This window comes from Nuphar pumila, chromosome 15, assembly GCF_984573655.1.
Source record: "Nuphar pumila chromosome 15, dmNupPumi1.hap1.1, whole genome shotgun sequence".
Taxonomy (NCBI): domain Eukaryota; kingdom Viridiplantae; phylum Streptophyta; class Magnoliopsida; order Nymphaeales; family Nymphaeaceae; genus Nuphar; species Nuphar pumila.
Window position 1 is genome coordinate 90,540,376 of NC_143263.1, and position 18,533 is coordinate 90,558,908.

At 37.3% G+C, this 18,533-nt stretch overlaps 1 pseudogene; it reads left to right on the forward strand.

Annotated features, from left to right (window-relative positions):
• The first annotated feature begins 1,965 nt into the window (after positions 1–1,965).
• Positions 1,966–17,631, forward strand: LOC149815972 (cation-transporting ATPase HMA5 pseudogene; annotated as a pseudogene).
• Positions 17,632–18,533: the final 902 nt, after the last annotated feature.

The following is an 18,533-nucleotide window of genomic DNA, read 5'->3' on the forward strand; positions in this document are numbered from 1 at the left end:
AGAGAGAGAGAGAGGTCTTTACCTTAAGAGGATGTGGAAGATCTCAAACTCAAGAACTTTAAGGGTCACAGGTAATGCAACACCTTTTAGAAGCCAAACCAGTTCACCAAAGCACAAAAATACACCATCAATGATGTTGTTGCGGCTGTTATATGCAACCCCAGGATCTATACTGCGGTACATCTCAATAGTTTGTGAGGTATAGGAAAAATATGACAAAACAGCTATATCAGGTATGAGCAGTTTAGGAAATTGAGAGGCTCTGGTCCAGGGATTCTAAAGACAACTAGGAACATGTGTGAGGGTCTAGACAATGATCTAAACATAAGAAAATGCTGCTAATGGATATGGGGTTATCAATTTAGGAAAGTTAGGTGTTTCAGGTACTTGGTAGGATGCAATTTTGAGTTTTAGGTTATAGGAAGGACAACGAATGCTAATCTAAGGCTAAAGAGGGGTTGTGGATGTATATAAGAGTTCTGTAGTAGACTGAGATGGAGTTTTCTATGTTCTAAAACTCGTACACATGGTCTGTAATGCAGAGAGACCACCTAGCTCACTGAAAAAGCAAAATGCACGATCTGAGTGCTCGAGTTCGAGTGACAAGGCTAGATATTCAGTCCTTGTGTGATTGATATGATGAAGGGTCCATAGAGGACCAAAGGTCATGAAAGAGTAGAGAGATAAATGAGAAAGAGAGAAGAGAGAGAAAGAGACATTAGAGAGATGAGAGAATTTTATTAATCTTATTATATTATAAAAATAGCTCTCTTAGACCTCTGTATATAGAGAGAGGTGAGGTTGAATTCTAATTAACCTACACTTTATCTAACTAAGAAAAGTCAATAACCTATTTAAGTTAGGACCCCTACTATACTAAGAATTTCACACTAATTAACTGAACTAATTAAAGACTCTTAATTAAAAGCAACTAATGAACTTCTAGGAGAGGAGTCAACCCCTAGGACTCTCTAAATTTACACCCCCTCGTGTGGGCCCTCTGCTAATTAGTTTGCCTTTAGATGATGCCACGTGTCTAGCTTCTCCTCTTCCTGTTTGGGACTCTTAACAATCAATCTTTTCTTAATTAAAGAAACCATCTCAGCTGCCATGTCATCACCTTAGGACCCACACACTGTTGATCGACCCTCCTAGGGCTCTAGAGGTGGCATCTGGATCTTGGGCACTGAATATGGATGTAACTATAAACAGACCACCATGCTCCACACCACTTTGCCTCCAAAATGGAGTCCACGACCCTCTTAATTGTTGCCCCTTTGGGATTAAACATGATGTTTTGATTATCTCCATGCATTGAAACAATTTTGTGGTTTCTCATTCGTGGCTTCATATCTGTTGTTGAACTCCCAATCCAAACTGAGTATCGGTGAAGGTGTTGGAGATATTGCCTGTGAGTGCATGCACTGGTGAGGAGCATGCATTTAACCTCATAACGGCGATAAGCTTGCACTTTTGGAAAATTATCAGGATGTTGCGGCTGTATGAGAATGACCAAAACCAATTGGCAACAATCACATCCCTCATGGTGACCCTGTTGATCCATCACTTTAGGTGAGAACTCTTCCACATGTTATGATGTGTTGTTCACCAAATGCATTGCATTGTCAACTACGGGTGCAAGTTATATCTAGTCCCTCCTTATTTCACTAGGTTACTGATGAGCATAGACAAGGAGAGGCTTAACCTGCACCTTAAGATCTACATGGCCCTTTGCAGAGCTCCTATGGTTCAGGGCCATATCTCTATCACATTTAGGGATGCACTCTCTCGGTAGAGAGCTTGACTCCTCTGCTACGCACAATGGTGCTTGCTCATTGGGCATAGAGGTGTCCTGCTCCATAAGCATGGTACTATAAGAATCTTGATTGTTGTCCTCAGAGTGGTAGCCATGTGATGTAGGTTGGACCTGCACCTGGTCCATGGTGTGTTGTTGAGGCATTGACGATGGCGGTGCTAGAAAAGGAATCACCTCTGGTAGATGTTGTGCAGGTAGGATAATCAACTCTTGAACACAATGATGTAGAAACAAGGGCCTTCGAAGGTCACTACCATAGGTGTCCTGCGATGGATCTATTTGTGCCCAAACTGTAGACACGCATTGTGCTAAGTGCGCATCACTAATGCATATATGCCCAGTGGTTGCATCGGTCGATTCCTATATGGGTACTGTGCCATAGGAAGGAGTATGGAGATTTGTGATCACTAACCTCTATTCGAATGTGTATTATTCAAACACACATAGTTGTGATTCAAAACTCATTCAAGGGATTTCTACTTGCAATTTTCACTGCAAGCGTTTTAAGGATTTATGCATGTCACGTGTGCATCGTTCCTCGATAATGTTGGATCCTATTGCATCACAATATTTTGCACTTTGCAAGAATCTAGTGACAAGTGCTTCCAACTCTAAACACATCTTCAAATTTGGCCTACAGTGTGTTGTGTGCATTTGGTCTACAATTGTGGTTAGGTTCGCGCACAGCTTTAACAACACCTCAACTATCGTATGTAGGGTTGCAACACGCTTTGGCGATGCTCTGCTCTGATACCACTTGTTGTGGCCGCTGTTCGCAACCATAGAATCTATGTCACGATACATATCAATGGTTTGGGATGTATAAAAAAAATAGGACAAAATGACTAAATCGGGTATGAGTGATTTGGTCCCAATAAGCGTTTTGGGTGTAGTTTTGGCCTAAAATTGAACGGCTCTAGTCCAGAGGTTCTAGGAAAACCTAGAAATATGTGTGAGGGTCTGAGATATAATCTAAGCACAGGAAAAGGCTGCTAACGGACATGGGTTATCGGTTTAGGAAAATTGGGCATTTCGAGCACCCGAAAGAATGCAGTTTCAAGTTTTGAGTTATAAGAAGACAACAAAAGTTAATCTGAGGTTAAAGAGGGGTTGTGGAGGTACCTGGGAGGACTGTATCAGGCCGGGATGGAGTTCTCAGCATTCTGAAACTCGAACAGATGATCTGCAATGTGGAGCGGCCATCTGGCTCATCGAAAAAGCAAAATACACAATTCGGGCGCTCAAGCTCAAGTGACGGGGTTGGACATTCAGCCTTTATGTGACTGATATGCTAAGGGGTCTAGGGAGGATCAAAGGTCATGACAGAGGATAGATAGTAGAGAGAAACAAGAAAGAGAGAAGATAGAAAAAGGAACGTTAGAAAGAGAGACAGGAGAATTTCGATAATCATATTTCATTATGAAAATAAAATTAAGAAAAGTCAATAACCCATTTAAGCTAGGACTCTTACTTTATTAAAAATATAATTAATTGAACTAATTAAGGACTCTTAATTAAAAACAATTAATGAACTTCTAGAAAGTAGGTTCACATACATTTTTTTGTGAACCTCTGAAGTCTGTATAAAATATAGGCGAAGATGAGGAAGTTCACATAAAATATAGGCAAAATAATCAATATTTGTGAGGATGAGAAAGTTTGCATATATTTTAGATGAAAAATGATCAATATTTGTGAGGATGAGGAAGTTCGTTGTTAGGATCCGAACTCCCAGGGAGAACAACCCCGCGGATTCAATACGATGAATAGGGAGTGGCTTGGGGAAAACACATGCAAGTATTCAAAAGAGCCAGGTGTGGCTTGGGCAGTAGGCTGGTACACAACAATAGCAGGCAATGAAAAAGGAGTTGTGCCTGGTAGGGACTACACGTTGCAGAAAGGCTGCACAGAGGAGCACATATCCGGTAGGGAGGACACGCTGCAAGCAGGCAACGAGCAAAGGGAAGGACATGTCTGATTAGGCGGACACTCTGCAACACGAGAGCAAGGGGAAATGTTGGGTGTGTGTCATAGGGCAGGGATATGACCAGGAAGGAAAATCGACAGGGAGTGAGTAACATCTCTCTTGGCTGGCTAGGGCTGCGAGGTGGGTGGCAAAGACAGTGATGCAACTTTTTTACTAAAGCATTTTAAAAATACATTTTCAGTAAAAACATTTGTGCAAACCGTGCATCAAATAATAAAAACCGGTTCACACTAGTGGTGAAGTCCGAGTCAAATTCACAGAATGAGAAAAATACTTTGTATTCAACAAAAAAACTAAACTACTCTTTATTGCCTTGAAAATAAAAATAATTAATTAAATAAATGAGAGTGTGACCCTTTGCAGAGGGCTTAAACAAATAAAAATAAAGTGCCTTATTATAAACCCAATGAATGAATTAAAATAAGACTTACTCTAAAAAGAAGAAAAAAGTAGTCAATGCTTTGAGTCTTTAGTCCCCTTGATGTTTTGCTTCCCTGTTGTTCTTTCCTTAAGTGATAAGGGTTATATGCTGAAAGCCTGAAGAGCTTTTCGAGGGGACCTTTTAGGGACCTCAAAGAGCTCTTCGGGGGTACGAAAAGGGGCTCACCGCACGTCCGATCGCTTCCCTGCAAAAATAAAAAACACAAACGCAACATAAATGAATAGAACTAAACCAAATCTATGACTTAAAATTCAGCATAACAAGATCTAAACTAATTAATAACAAATTCACTATGAGACAAAATAGTAAAACTAATTACTAACAAACTATTAACAATCTATGAAACAAACTCAACTACTCTGGCAAATATGAAATTTCATGAATTCAAATTAACCTGAATGCTTAAAATAAACTAATGATGTGTGAACGCTTAAAACAAATCAACTAACATAGACTAATAAAAATGTGAATAGAACTATCAATTGTAACTAGATAAAGAAAACGTGAGCTTAATTAATGATCTACTAATCTTACCACTAAACACTTGCTAAATAACAAAACGTTAAATCAACCTACTCTAAATTTGCTTAATTAGAGACTGGCATGGTATAAACACTAGCTATGGCTGAGTGCATTCAACAATGAAATAATTGACTAAAGTAACATCAATAACCTAATGAGATGACATACATTAATCGAAAGACGACTAATAAAATAACCGACTTGAATATAAACTAGACGCTTTACATGTTAAACAGAAAATAACTAATACTAAGAAAATAAACCGATTAATCAACTACCCTGCTAAAGAACGAACAATGAATACACAAAACGAATATCTGAATTGAATGACTCATGTAAGGAATACTAATAAAATAACAAACTATTGAATTACAGTAACATGGGCTATGAACTATCAATATAAGACGTTAATGAAACTAAACTACTGAATTCACGCAAAGCATAAAACACGTTACCGAGTTAACCTGCTGATGATAAAACAACTAAGTAAACAAAAATTATATCAACTAATTCAGATGTTAGTGCATAAGGGAAAACGGCTAATGCTTAACTCTAATGAAAAAGAACGACTGATAATAATAAAATAAAACACAGCAGACTAAAAAAATCATGCATAGCATGCACACTAATATCCGTATGAACTACTTATGCCCAAATTTAAAACTAACGAACAAAATAATAATAATAATAATAATAATATAGTAATTCAAATAAAAGAAACAGGAAAATAAACGGATTGAATTTAAAAACACAGCTAGATTAAATATTTTCTACCCTAATAACCCAACCAACTCTAAAAAAAACGCTACTTCTAATCTGCAGAAAACGGAAGACAAAAAATATGAAATCTACTTGTAAACATTCTTTTTTTTTTCTTTTACAATGGCTGAAAACAAATAATCTAACTAGATGCAATAACTATGAAGATTAAAATGTGCTTCATGCGATGATTGTGCAAAAAGTAAGGAAATATGCATTGGATGGTCCTAAAATCTATGGAGATGGGGAGAAGTATACCTTGCAGCTTACCTCCCTCGGAAGGGTTGAGAAGAAGAAGATGGCTTTTCCTTTGAGCAGTGTGCACCTCCGTCGAGTAAGGCAAGAAGAACCGGCGACAGAGATACAGAGATACGTTAGAAGCAAGGTAAATCTGAGGAGGAAAAGAAGAGGATGGGGGAGAACCGATTGAGGAGGAAGAAGAGGTCTGCATTTTTTTTCAAGGAAAAACAGCCTCCATGGCTGGAAAATTTTATTTATAAAAAAATATTAGGTCATTTATACCAATTGTAGCCTAGAACACATAGTGTGTATCAGGTTATTCTAGCCTCAACAGTGACTTGTTGCAGCGAATACCCATAACTATAGTAGGGTGAGGATTTGTGACAAGAGATGCATGAGCATAGGGCATAGCGACGATGCAAGGATGCTCTGGCGGCTGAGCATTGCAACAATACATGATCGCAATACACTACGACAATAGGAGGCATGTTGGTCGTGTATGTGTTGTATAAAGACACTAAAACACGATCATCACAACCTACTTACAAGCGATGGTACGCGTGAACCACATGGTAGGGTTGTACGAATTTGATGCCAAATGGGTGATGCCCTTCACTAACTGGTCTTGATGCTTGGTAGGGGCAATAATCAATAAGGTCAGATCAACACTCATTCTGCCTCCAACTAAATCAAGCTCTTGCTGCATTTTGATACAACTTCAACAGGCATTGGGGGGTTGTGTTTCAGTCATCCCTTCACACAAGTCTCTATCAAATGTGATTGTCCTCTTAATGGTTGATGCAGAGTCACTCTCAACAACTATGAGAAGTGGCTCGAGCATTTCATCAAACACTTGGCAGGTGACATTTTTTTAGCCCTTGCATAAAATCTCTGCCTGGTTTTGGGTGTGCACACCGCTCCACACAATTTTTGAGGTCGCAAAACTTCAGAATCTGCTATGGTTCACTTGGTGGGTCTTTCTCGCACATGTCATTAAACACCTTGTGGGCAGTCAATTCCAGCTCAATCCCTACAACATTCAACGAGGATTTAGTATTAACAAGGTTGCATTCAATGCTGCCAATGGTTGCTCCATTTGGGTTGACCTTTGTGTCATCTCAGCAAGCTCCTCCTTGAACTTTTCATGCTCCTCCTTGAATCAATGAGTTGGAGTATTTTGGTGTCCATGCTCAGAGGTCCGGTTTTGAGCATTTTACGTTTTGCACATAATACATGCCAAATTTGAGGATATACTCATGTGGTTGGCTAGAAAAATTAATTTTGAATCTAATGCAACAAACTATGCTGCAAAATTCCTCATGGATTGAGGAGAATCATGATTACGTTGTGTTGGACTAGGTACTGCACTACAATGCCATGCTACAGTACCACAAGAAAGTTGATTGTGATGTGTGCCGACCCACAAGTTAATGGGGATGAATTTGATGATGCCAATCAGTTTCGCAGTGTACTAAATCCTTAAGAGTCATTTGAGATAGCCCTCATGAGCAGACAATGCACAGATTGGCCAAAACATGCTTTGAAAGCACGCTAGATGGCATACACATGTGTTGTGGATCTCCAACGAACTTGGTGGCTTCTGGCTCTAACTCGTGACATGGCCTTCTGGTCAGAGGTCGAAGGTATGAAAAACCATTTTTTTCTGGATTTTTCAAGGTTTTTAAAATGATTGGAAATAATTTATTTTGGGACTGGGTCAGGACGTTATATGTTGAGTTTGGTATTCTGGGTTTGGACAAGGTTCAAAGATCAAAGTAGATTTCAACGATCTTGATGAATATTAGAGGTCTGTAAGTTGGCTTTGAAAGCTAATGAATGCGGTTATCTAGGGTAAAAATTTCAATATTTTTGGCTTAGGATTAGGCCTAGAGAATCTTTTAAAGTTTAAAAATATGAAGTCATCAGGATCCCAATGCTGGATCTGACATGTTTCAGTAAAACGATGATATCTATATACGGGATCTGATTTTTTTGATCTATAAATTAGGTTCAGTTTAGGATAGATAGAGCTAACTAGGATGATTTTTCAGAAATTTCTAGGACTATCATCCCACCAAACGAGTTATCAAAAACCGGACTTGGATGCAAGTATATACCGATATTTCCTAAAAATAAGCAAAATTTTGGCCAGACTTTCGGAAGTTGGATCAAGGTCACCAATGGTCAGATTCTAACGATTCAAAAAATAATTTGAAAGTATGAGAATCGAAGAACCTAATGCCAATGTGATCTCCTTAGAACGATTAGAGAAGAGATCCTAGAGTGTAGATCATCATGGTTGATGCATATTACCATTGGTTGCGGTTGAATCTGCCGTGCGAAGTTGTGAAGGGCTTGGGCCCTTAGTTCGTCGTCCCAAAGCAACAGTTAGGCAGCATGACTCCCGGACCACTCCACGAAAACTGAAAATGTTGCACAAGATCCAAGACAGATACACTGATAGCATTGTTAGGATCTGAACTGTAATATCGTGTGTTTTTACACTGAGTTAAATCCAGAGATTTTAGAAAATTTGGCTAAGTATTGTAGAAACATTGGTAAAATACTCAATATTAGGTGGCATCAATTGAATCTACGTTCGGCCCAGGTCTTATTGACAAAACCCAAACGAGTCAAACAAGATATGATAATAACTTTTAATTTTGACCTTTAAAATTAAGCAAAATTTGTGTTAAATTCAAGCAAAATTTGGAGGCGAAATTCAAGTTATATATCATTTGATGCACCTTAAAATTATGAATTCATTGATATTTTACTTTTCTGAATTTAAGCTACAGTTGGCCCAAAAAATACAATTTTTAAAAAAGGCCCACCTCGATGAGACTGGGTCTGGATCAGATCAGATTTGATCTGATCTGTATGATCCAAGTTAATATGGATCTGGACTCAGTCCAAGACCCATATTAATTAGGATCTGGTCCAGTTCAAGATCCATATAGAAATTGGATATAGATTTGGATCTTGAATCTGGATTTGGATATTGGATCCGAATTTAGATCCAAAATTCAGATCCAATGAAATTAAAGCTTTAAATTCAATATATAGGTTTAATTTAAGGAAATTTGAAGTTAAAAAAACTCCCAGAGGGGTAAGGTACCCTTTGGAACTTTCTAGATATTTATTAATTAATAATTAATTATTAAAATTTAATTAATTTCAAAATTTATTTAGATGGGGCAGTTACCAAATAAGTAGGGTCTCTAGAAGAGCCCAATTTGGTGGAGTAAACAAAAAAAAGGTAAGTAATTAAAAGAGGTAGAAAGTAGAAAAAGTCAACAAAAAGAAAAGGAAAAAGGTTGGAGATAGAATCCCATGTGAGAGAGGATTCTATCTCCCAACCCAAATGAGAAACTAGGGGGGCATCACCCTTTAGAGGATTCCCTCGTCTATAAAAAACTCAAATAAAATATGGGAAAGAGAGAGAGAGAGAGAGAGAGAGAGAGAAGGGAAATCGTGGAAAAGGAGAAAGAAAGCATAAAATAGAAGAAGAAGAAGGAAGGGACCTTCTTCCTCTCCAATCATCTAGCGCTCCAGTTCTTCTTTTTCATCTCTCAACAAACGTATGAATCCCTCTATTAATTTGAACAAAGAGAAATAGCTTAGGTCAAATTTATGTAAGGTTGTGGTGGAAAGGAAAAAGATGGAGGGAAAAAACAAAAATATGACATGTATATATATATGTATATACATAATGTTACATTGATTATATATATATATATATATGCCTGTGCATATATATGTATATATATATACATGTAATGTGAAATCAATCAATAAATTTTAGTTTTGGCATGTGCATGTTGTTTGAATTTATGTGCATATAGTTGGATTGGTTTCATTGTTCACAAGGACAGATATGTCCCACCGTGCATAAGGACAGATCTACCAATTGCAACTGTGGACAGATCTACCAGTCACCCCTGATGCACATATTTGGTCCAGATATATGAATTTGAATGACAATATGACTATGCTCAGACTATCCTCTTTCCCATGCTCATAGCTGTAAAAAAAATTTAACATCTATGGCCTGCTTAATGTGCATATACATATGTATGTGAATACATATATATGTATATGTATAGAAGAGTCAAGATCGCAGCCATGGGTTGGGGTCAGATTTGACCCAAGCTATGTCTCTTGCAGGGTCCTATATATATATAGGTATGGGATTCCAAATTTATTTTAAGATGTATATGTAATTTTTGTTAAGCATATCCAGATTTGATACATATGTAACCAGTTTTTTTTATCATGCATTGGTTATAATCAAGTAAGCATGTTTAGATTTAATGCACATGTTGTGGTTGATGTTTAACACTTGATTCTAATTAAAAAATGAATGTTCAGAATTTTTACACATGTAATTTTTATCATGCGTTGATCTTTCTTTTCAATTAACTGTACATGTATATATGTGGAGGCTGGTTGATAACAAAAAAATTTAACCAGTCGACTGTTGTCAGCTGGCAGATTCTCAAAAGGAAATAGCCCAGCCGACTGTTGTCAGCTGGGTAGATTCTCAAAAGGATTTAGCCCAGCCGACTGTTGCTAGCTGGGCAGCTTAAAAAAAAAAAGTTATAGTCCAGCCGACTGCTATCAGCTGAGCAGTTCTGTAAAAGAAATTTTTTGCCCAACCGACTGTTAACCTAATTTTTTTAGCCAACCGACTGCGGTCAGCTGGGGCTGTTCTCAAATCCTTAGCCCAATTGGCTGTCGGTAATTCAGTGTTGCTAGCAAACCTCGTTTGATGCTGCCATATAGGCCTGCATCAAAACAACTTTAATTGTCAATAAAAAATCTATGTTAACATTATGACTGAAAATTTTATGTATGATGCCATGATTGGACAGTTATATGATTGTTTTTTGAATTGTCATATGACTGTTTATTAGACTGTTATATGACTATTTTTTGGATTATTATATAATTGTTCTTCAAACTGTTATGTGACTTGTTTTTGGATTGTTTACATAATTGTTCATAAGATTGTTTATATGTAATTGTTATCCTTAGTTAGGGGTAATTGAAATGCATGTCATATATGATTGTTCATGTTTATTAAGTGTCAATGAAATGATATTGCATATAACTGTTCATGCTTATAAAGTGTCACAGAAAAAGTATGTTAGATATGACTGCTTATGCTTATAAAGTGTTACCGGAAAGCATGTTATATACGACTGGTTCATGGTTTATGTAGTGTTACTAAAATACATGTTATGTGACTGATTATGCATGCTTTATGTGACTGTTCATGCGTTGTAAAATGTTACCAAAATACATTTTTATGTGTTATTTCGTGTGCAGGGCAACATAGCCTCGGGATCGGTAGTCGTGTTTTGTATCTCAAACATGCCCGAATTTGGCAAAAATATGGTTGCTTACATATGTTCACGAAATTTAATATTATGTTGGCATAAATATGCATGATATGAACACGTAAATTCTGCAGTTATATGATTGTGTGCATGTTTGCATGTTATACATGAGATGAATTATGAAGACAAAAATGTATATTGCAAGCATGTGTTCATATGCATATGTAATTTATTTTTTATGTACATTCGTATTGTGTGAATGAATGTGAATTTGTGGGCATGTTGGATTATTGTGTGGTTACATGTTCACCGTGAGTTTTGCATGAGATGTATCAGTGGTCTGATGTGAATCACTATAGGCCTTGCGGGATACGAGCATATATTGCTCTAAAAGTTATGTATATGCATTGCAAAATTCATCCTAAAATTATTGGTTTTCTAAATTAATTGCACTGTTAAATTTTGTAATAGGCCAAGGTCCCATGTGTTTTGCATGTTGATTTGCAAAACGAAGCTTTTGTAAAGAATTTATCTTTTGATAAAAAGATAAAGGAGATAAAACAATGTAATTAATGTTGTTCTTGAATGTTCCTTCTACAGTGTGGAAACCCTTGATGGTGGTTTTGTGGAACCGTGATGATACTAAAACTTCGTGTGCGATTATGCACATGAACCCGATATGGTGGTTCACCTTCCGACCCCGATTTTAGAGAGTTTTCTACCACTTTGCCTAGGGGTGGTATGTAGGCACAACTATTGTTATTGGTATACCAAGAAAGTGGCATCAATGAATGTTTATTTTCCTGGTGTCCCGACACTAGATGTTGATTTTGAATGTTCTGATGAATGATGTTGATTTTTGATATCGGTCGAGGGCCAAGTGTTGAACCCAGTAATAGAATATAAATTATGTGTTAAGCTACAACTAAGAACCTATTTTGAACTTTGAGAATTGTTGTGCCCGTTTTGAGTATCTACGGGTTTTAATGAAAAGTGAAACTAAAATTGTGTGCATTTAATAGGGACGTGCATGCAAAAGAAAACTCTGATAATAACTTAATAATATGTTCATGCATATGTATTGAAATCATGCATATTTACTATTCTGCATTAGTGCATGAATTCTTACCTATTCTGTTTCAAGTGAGATATTGTTGTTGCATGCTAATTGTTGTTAAATGCATAAATAATTAATTGAGTTATGAGTTTGCTGTAGTTTATTTTCTTTGAAACTTGTATGAATTTGATTTATGTTGTTTCTTGCCTATTTGAATCTTTAGAGAAATCCGTACACAGGATCTTTGATTCTGACCCTGTGCCCTTTATATTTTTCACAAGATCTGAAACCTAGTGATGAGATCGACTGCCATAGAGAGCCTACGAGACTGCATGGCTATTTTTGACATTTTCTTTAGGGCGATGTGGCTCCATAATTATAGACATTTATTTGATTATGTTCTTAAAGTGTGATTATTGATGAATAAAGTTAATTAGTTGATTGTTGATTTAATGTAAGATCCCTTGTGGTTTGGGTTGTGTTATGTTTGTAAGACCCAGATCTTTCAGTTTGAGTTTCATAATTGTTTAAAAAAAAACTACTTTTTAACGAGGATGAGTTGGGGTCGTTACACGAACTCTCAAGGAGAATGACCTAACATATTTGGTGTGTTGAATGGCACGCGACTCAAAAAAATATGCACACACACTGCGGAAGAGCCGAGTGTGGCCTAGGCAACAAGCTGGTACACAACAACAACAAGCAAAAGAAAAAGGAGGTGTGTCCGGTAAGAAGGACACGTTGTAGGAAGGCCACACGGAGAGGCGCATGTTCAATAGGGAGGATGTATTGTAGGCAATAATGTTGGGTGACACGCTATAGGTGGGCAACATGCATAGGGAAGGACGTGTTCGATCAGATGGTGTGAACACCCCAAATTTTCTAAAAAATCCAAAAAACCGCTTTTTGCCCCTAGGCCCATCTTTTGAATAATCAGGTCAATCTCTGATAAAATTTTCATCCATTTCTCGGATTCACTAGAATCCAGACTCAATTTTCATTTTTTGACCCAATTTTTTATCCAAATCGGATATCTGGATCCAATTCTGATCCTGGATCCCTTATTCTTCAAAAAATAAAAAAAAATCAATTCTTTGGATTTTCTTGGATGCTTTATATGGATCTGATCTCAATACGAGATCCAAACCCAATATTTTCTGAAAATCTTGGATCTAGATCCATTATGAAGTTCATTTTCTAAAATAAATCCTGTATTTTTCATAAAAACCTTGTTTTAGAAAAATCTTAAAGTTTAATGCAATTTTTTTTTTGTAAAAATACTTTAAAACCTCGTCTGGATCCCATCTTTTAAAAATCCTTAGGTTTTTTCTCATATTTTCCTCATGATTTTAGGATTCTTCTACAAAAATAAAAATAAAAGACTTCAAAAATCTTTAGTGCAAACCCTTCTTTTGAAAAAGCCTTGCAAATGTGAAAATTTCCCTTTTGAAATTCTGGAAACTTAAAGACCCCCTTTTTAGAAAACCTTTGAAAGAGAGCTGTTCTTTTGAAAATTTTCAAACCTTTTACACTCGATTTATAAAAACTCAACGACCATCCGTTGCGAGGGTAACTGCAAGACGGGCGATGGAGGCCATCGCCCTCCACCTTCTCGATGCTTCCTCTCTCTCGATTCTTCCTCTTTGTCCTATATAAACAGGCCTCCGGGGATCACGATGATCCATCCGTTTCCACCCTGCCATCGTCCCTTCTTCTTCACGTTCATTCTTCTGCCCTTCTCTTCTTCCTCTTCCTCTTATCCCTCTTCTAATCTTCCTCCTTCTGACTGCTCCCTTTTAATCGATCGAGGGAATCTCAACCCATGTAACAAAGAGACCGGAGGAAAGATAGCCCGGTCAACCAAAACTCATTTTTCTTCTCCACCTTTTCTGAAAGGAATTCCTTAGTCGAGCTCCCCTTCTTTCAGAACTCCTGCAGTCACAGGTAAGTAAGTGCTTTCCCCTTTTTTTTTATGCGAAATTCTTCTTTCTCTATTATGTTTTCTTTTATTGTTTAGATTTTATCTCTTGGTTTCCTTTTCTTTTCCCTCTCCTTTCTGATCTTCCGTTTTCCTTTTTTTTTTTATGTATGTACATTTTCTTGGGATTTTTCTTACTTTGCCCCCATTAACGCACACCATGTAAACCTGATTTGCATATAGCAATATCGGTTTACACAGTGCAATATCAGAGGAACGATCATGTTCCTACATTTTTTTATCTATTTCATTATTATCTCACGTTAACGTGTAATTCTCAGCTTGATTCGTAATGCTATTCATTCCCGTTCTTCTCTTGTTTTACGATTTGTGTTTTCATCTTCATCAACATTTCACTTTCATCCTCATTTCATTATTTGGATTCAGCATCACGCATCATTAGTTTTGTCACGTGATTTTCTTTTTTGCATCATTGGACTTCTTTTCCTGTAAATTATTTTGATCCATTTTTGGATCCCTGTTCTGTATCCTCGTAATGGTATTCATCTGCATCATCGATCCTTTTTTTTATGGGCTGGAGGAGTCCCAGGCCAGCATCATCAGCCTCCTGTTTTAACTCTTACTCTGCATTTTAAAATTATGTTTAGTTTCCTGTTTTAGTTTGCATTCGATTATCCCCTCTAATTTCACTTTACGATTTACTGTATTTCCTCCATTTAGCTACCCTCTGTTTCATTAAATTTTCATGGTGTTTGATATCTTTTCTAGTGTGATTTATTGTTTCATATCATTTGGATTTTCTGTTGCTTATCTGTATATCATCTCACATTCCATCTCATTCATCTGTGGCATGGTAATCTTTTAGCAGCATCACTGTTTTATTTATATCCTCAAATTCTTCTCCACTATTGGTACCTTTTTTTCTTTTGCCATTCGTCATCACATTGCCACTGTTAAAATAGTTTAACTAGTTTTGTTTTTCATCAGCATTTCCATACATAGCATTTGTTTTCCCGTTTCAACTTGGTTTTTGCACAGCAGTTCAAATCCCCCATTAGATGCATCCCCCATATACCTCTTGCATGTTCATTACTGTTAGTGCGTTGTCCCCCCTTTCTTTCTTTTTCTTTTATTATTATGAGTGATTGATTGAAGTGGGCATTGGTTAGTCTGGTTCAATCTATTGTTGGAAAAGAGTTTTATGTCGTTGCACATAGGGCTTTACGTCATGGGACAACCAATATGAATGTCCTAGTCGCGCTTGGCATTTCAGCTTCTTATTTCTACTCGGCTTATGCATTGTTGTATGGTGCATTGATTATGGTCTCTAACACATGTTGAGACAAGTGCCATGTTGATAATATTGGTGTTATGGGGAAAATACTTGGAAGTTGTTGCGAAAGGAAAAGCATCAGATGCTATCAAGAAGCTTGTGGAACTTGCTCCAACAACTACATTGTTGCTCACTATGGATTCTGAAGGGAAGTGCACTAGAGAATGTGAAATTGACTCTTGACTAATTCAGCCTGGTGATGTCTTAAAAGTTCTTTCTGTTTCTAAAAAGTTCCTGCTGATGGTGTGGCCTTGCGGGGCTCCAGTTATGTAAACGAGAATATGGTTACTGGTGAGTTTGAACCCGTTCCAGAGTAGTTCAATCCTTCAGTCATAGGAGGTATTATTAAATTACATAGGACACTTCACATTAAAGCCACCAAAATGGGGTCCAATACTGTGCTGAATCAGATCATATCTTTGGTAGCGACGGCTCAAATGTCAAAGGCACCTATTCAGAAACTTGTAGACTTTCTCGATAGCATCTTCGTTCCAACTGTTACTACCATGTCATTGTTGATACATTTTTTGGGGGGGCTGGTATCTCTGTGGCACCATATGAGCATATCCAGCCACGTGGTTGCCTCCAAATAGCATTTGTTTTGTGCTTGTTCTTATGTTTGCAACATCTGTTATGGTAATTGTTTGTCGCCCGTGCACCTGGATTGCCTATACCAACTACGATCATGGTTGTGACTGGTGTTGGGGCTGATCATGGAATCCTTATAACAGATAGAGATGCTCTGAGAAGGGATCAAGAGGCTCACTATGTGGTACTTGGCAGAACTGGAACACTTACGCAGGGCAAGCCTGCAGTTACATTAGTTGGGGGTGTTTAAAGATATGGACCTGAGAGACTTTTGAAATTAGCTGCTTCAGCTGAGGCTAACAATGAGCATCCATTAGCAAGGGAAATCATCGAATATGCACACCATTTTCACTCCACATTGCACATCCCTGTAGCCTCACTTGTTGCACTCTCATTGCAGCCTCACTACATCATCTTCACAACACCTTCACTCAACATCCATTATCACCCTGTAATACACCTTCAACACTATTATATTGCCATGTACTCTGCTGCACGTGTGCATGACACTATCTTATACCCCTTTATCACTTGCTGCAATTGCAACAACATTACATTACACCATAAACCCTGTAGCTCCTTCTATCCCAGTAATACCTTGCTATATATCCACTATTCACTCTCACCCATGCACACTTTACCACAACACTATTTTGCATCTACATACATTTTAGCATGTTTTCTGCATCTACTCTCTAAATCTGTTCATTAGCCCATTTATCGTAGTATTTTTTAATTTGGTTATCCACTGTACTTGCCTTTACCACCTGCATTTTACTTTATTTTCCTGCAACAACAGCATTAGCATATGTCCATCATTTGCATGTCATTAGTAGTATCTTTAGGCCATCCATTTCAGCAATTAGTGTCACATCACCTACCACCCCTGCATTCACCCACTGGTTGCATATGTCACACTTTCATAGCCACTTCACGTTCACCCACTTCACTACCCGCACTTGTGTATACACTACACACCCACTCTGCACAGTAGGTGCACAACACCACTTTATACTTACCTTTTCATATCCCAACTATACAACCTTATATGCCGTATACATTCACTCCTGCACCCACATTTCAGCACTTTCACTCCATCACTCTACAACACTCCCTAAACATTAGCACCATAGGCATCTTCAGCACTATATTCCCTAAAACCACCTGCTGTAGCAAGGTAGCGCCCTGCTTCTCCAAACCCGATCATCATCACCTGTGTTTTATTTCTGTTAATCACCTATTGTAGCATCATTTTTTGTCACATCCACAACACAGGGGATTGCCTGCCACTTCGCCTTTGATATAGCCTCATCTATCACCTCTAGCCTATTCTACCCACAGATGCAACCTCTCACTCATTCAGAGCAATATTTAGCATTGTTGTGATGTTCCACTCACTTACAACAATGTCTAAGCATTGCTGTAATCTTCATACACTTACAACAATGCTCAGTGTTGTAATTTCTCACTTATTCACAGTAATGCCTAAGCATTGCTGTGATGTTCCACTCACTTACAACAGTGTCTAAACACTGTTGTAATCTCCTACATACCTACAACAGTGTCTAGCGTTGTTGTGGCTTCACACATTCCCAGCAGTGCTTAACACTGTTGTAACCTTTTTACACATCTACAGTAGTGTCAAGCATTGTTGTAGCCTCTCGTATACTCGCAACATTGTCGCATACACAATGTCATCATCCTCCATCGTTGCAACACTTGGAGTTGCATCAAGTCCGGTCCCAGTCATTCCAATGACCCCTACCTCCACAAACAGCTGCCACCTGTTGTAGGGATATCTATCACCATATTTCCATTCTTCACCACCATCTTAGAACATTGCCATTTATATTCTGATATTTCCTTTTCATTAGCTTAAAAATATCATATTTTTTTTATTTGCATTGCATTTTTTGTGCATGAGTCTTTCATCAATTGCATCTTAGATTCAACATGATATGTTGCCAATTTTCCTTTATCTATATCTTTCACCTTGTGCTAACTTGGATGTTGCAAGAAATGTATAAAAAGATGTTATTTCCTTTCTTAGTTTAGAAATTGTAATTTCGATTTCAACTCCTGCATTGTAATAATTAGATCATAATGAGAATTTATATTTCCAACCCTAGATTAAAATGTATGAGCATACATATCTTCTAGAATTGCTTGTTTCATATCATTTTGTTCTTTATTTCAAAAACTCATGAATGGGAATACGAATGGCACGTGCACCATTCTAATAAAAGGTGATTAAATCCTAAGTTGACGACTTGCATCAATGACCATAGTCAGGGTGTGAACAAAACTTAGGATTTTCATCTTTTATGGAATAACATTGGATCCACATTGGATCTTCTTTTAAAAAATCATCGTATTTCTAAATATTTTTCTCCTTTATCAGAGTTTAACTTAAAAACAACTCAAAATGTATATCAATGGCCATAGTCAAGATATATTGAGAGTTAATTTCATTTTAAACTCTATAAAGGCACTAAAAATGTATTTTAT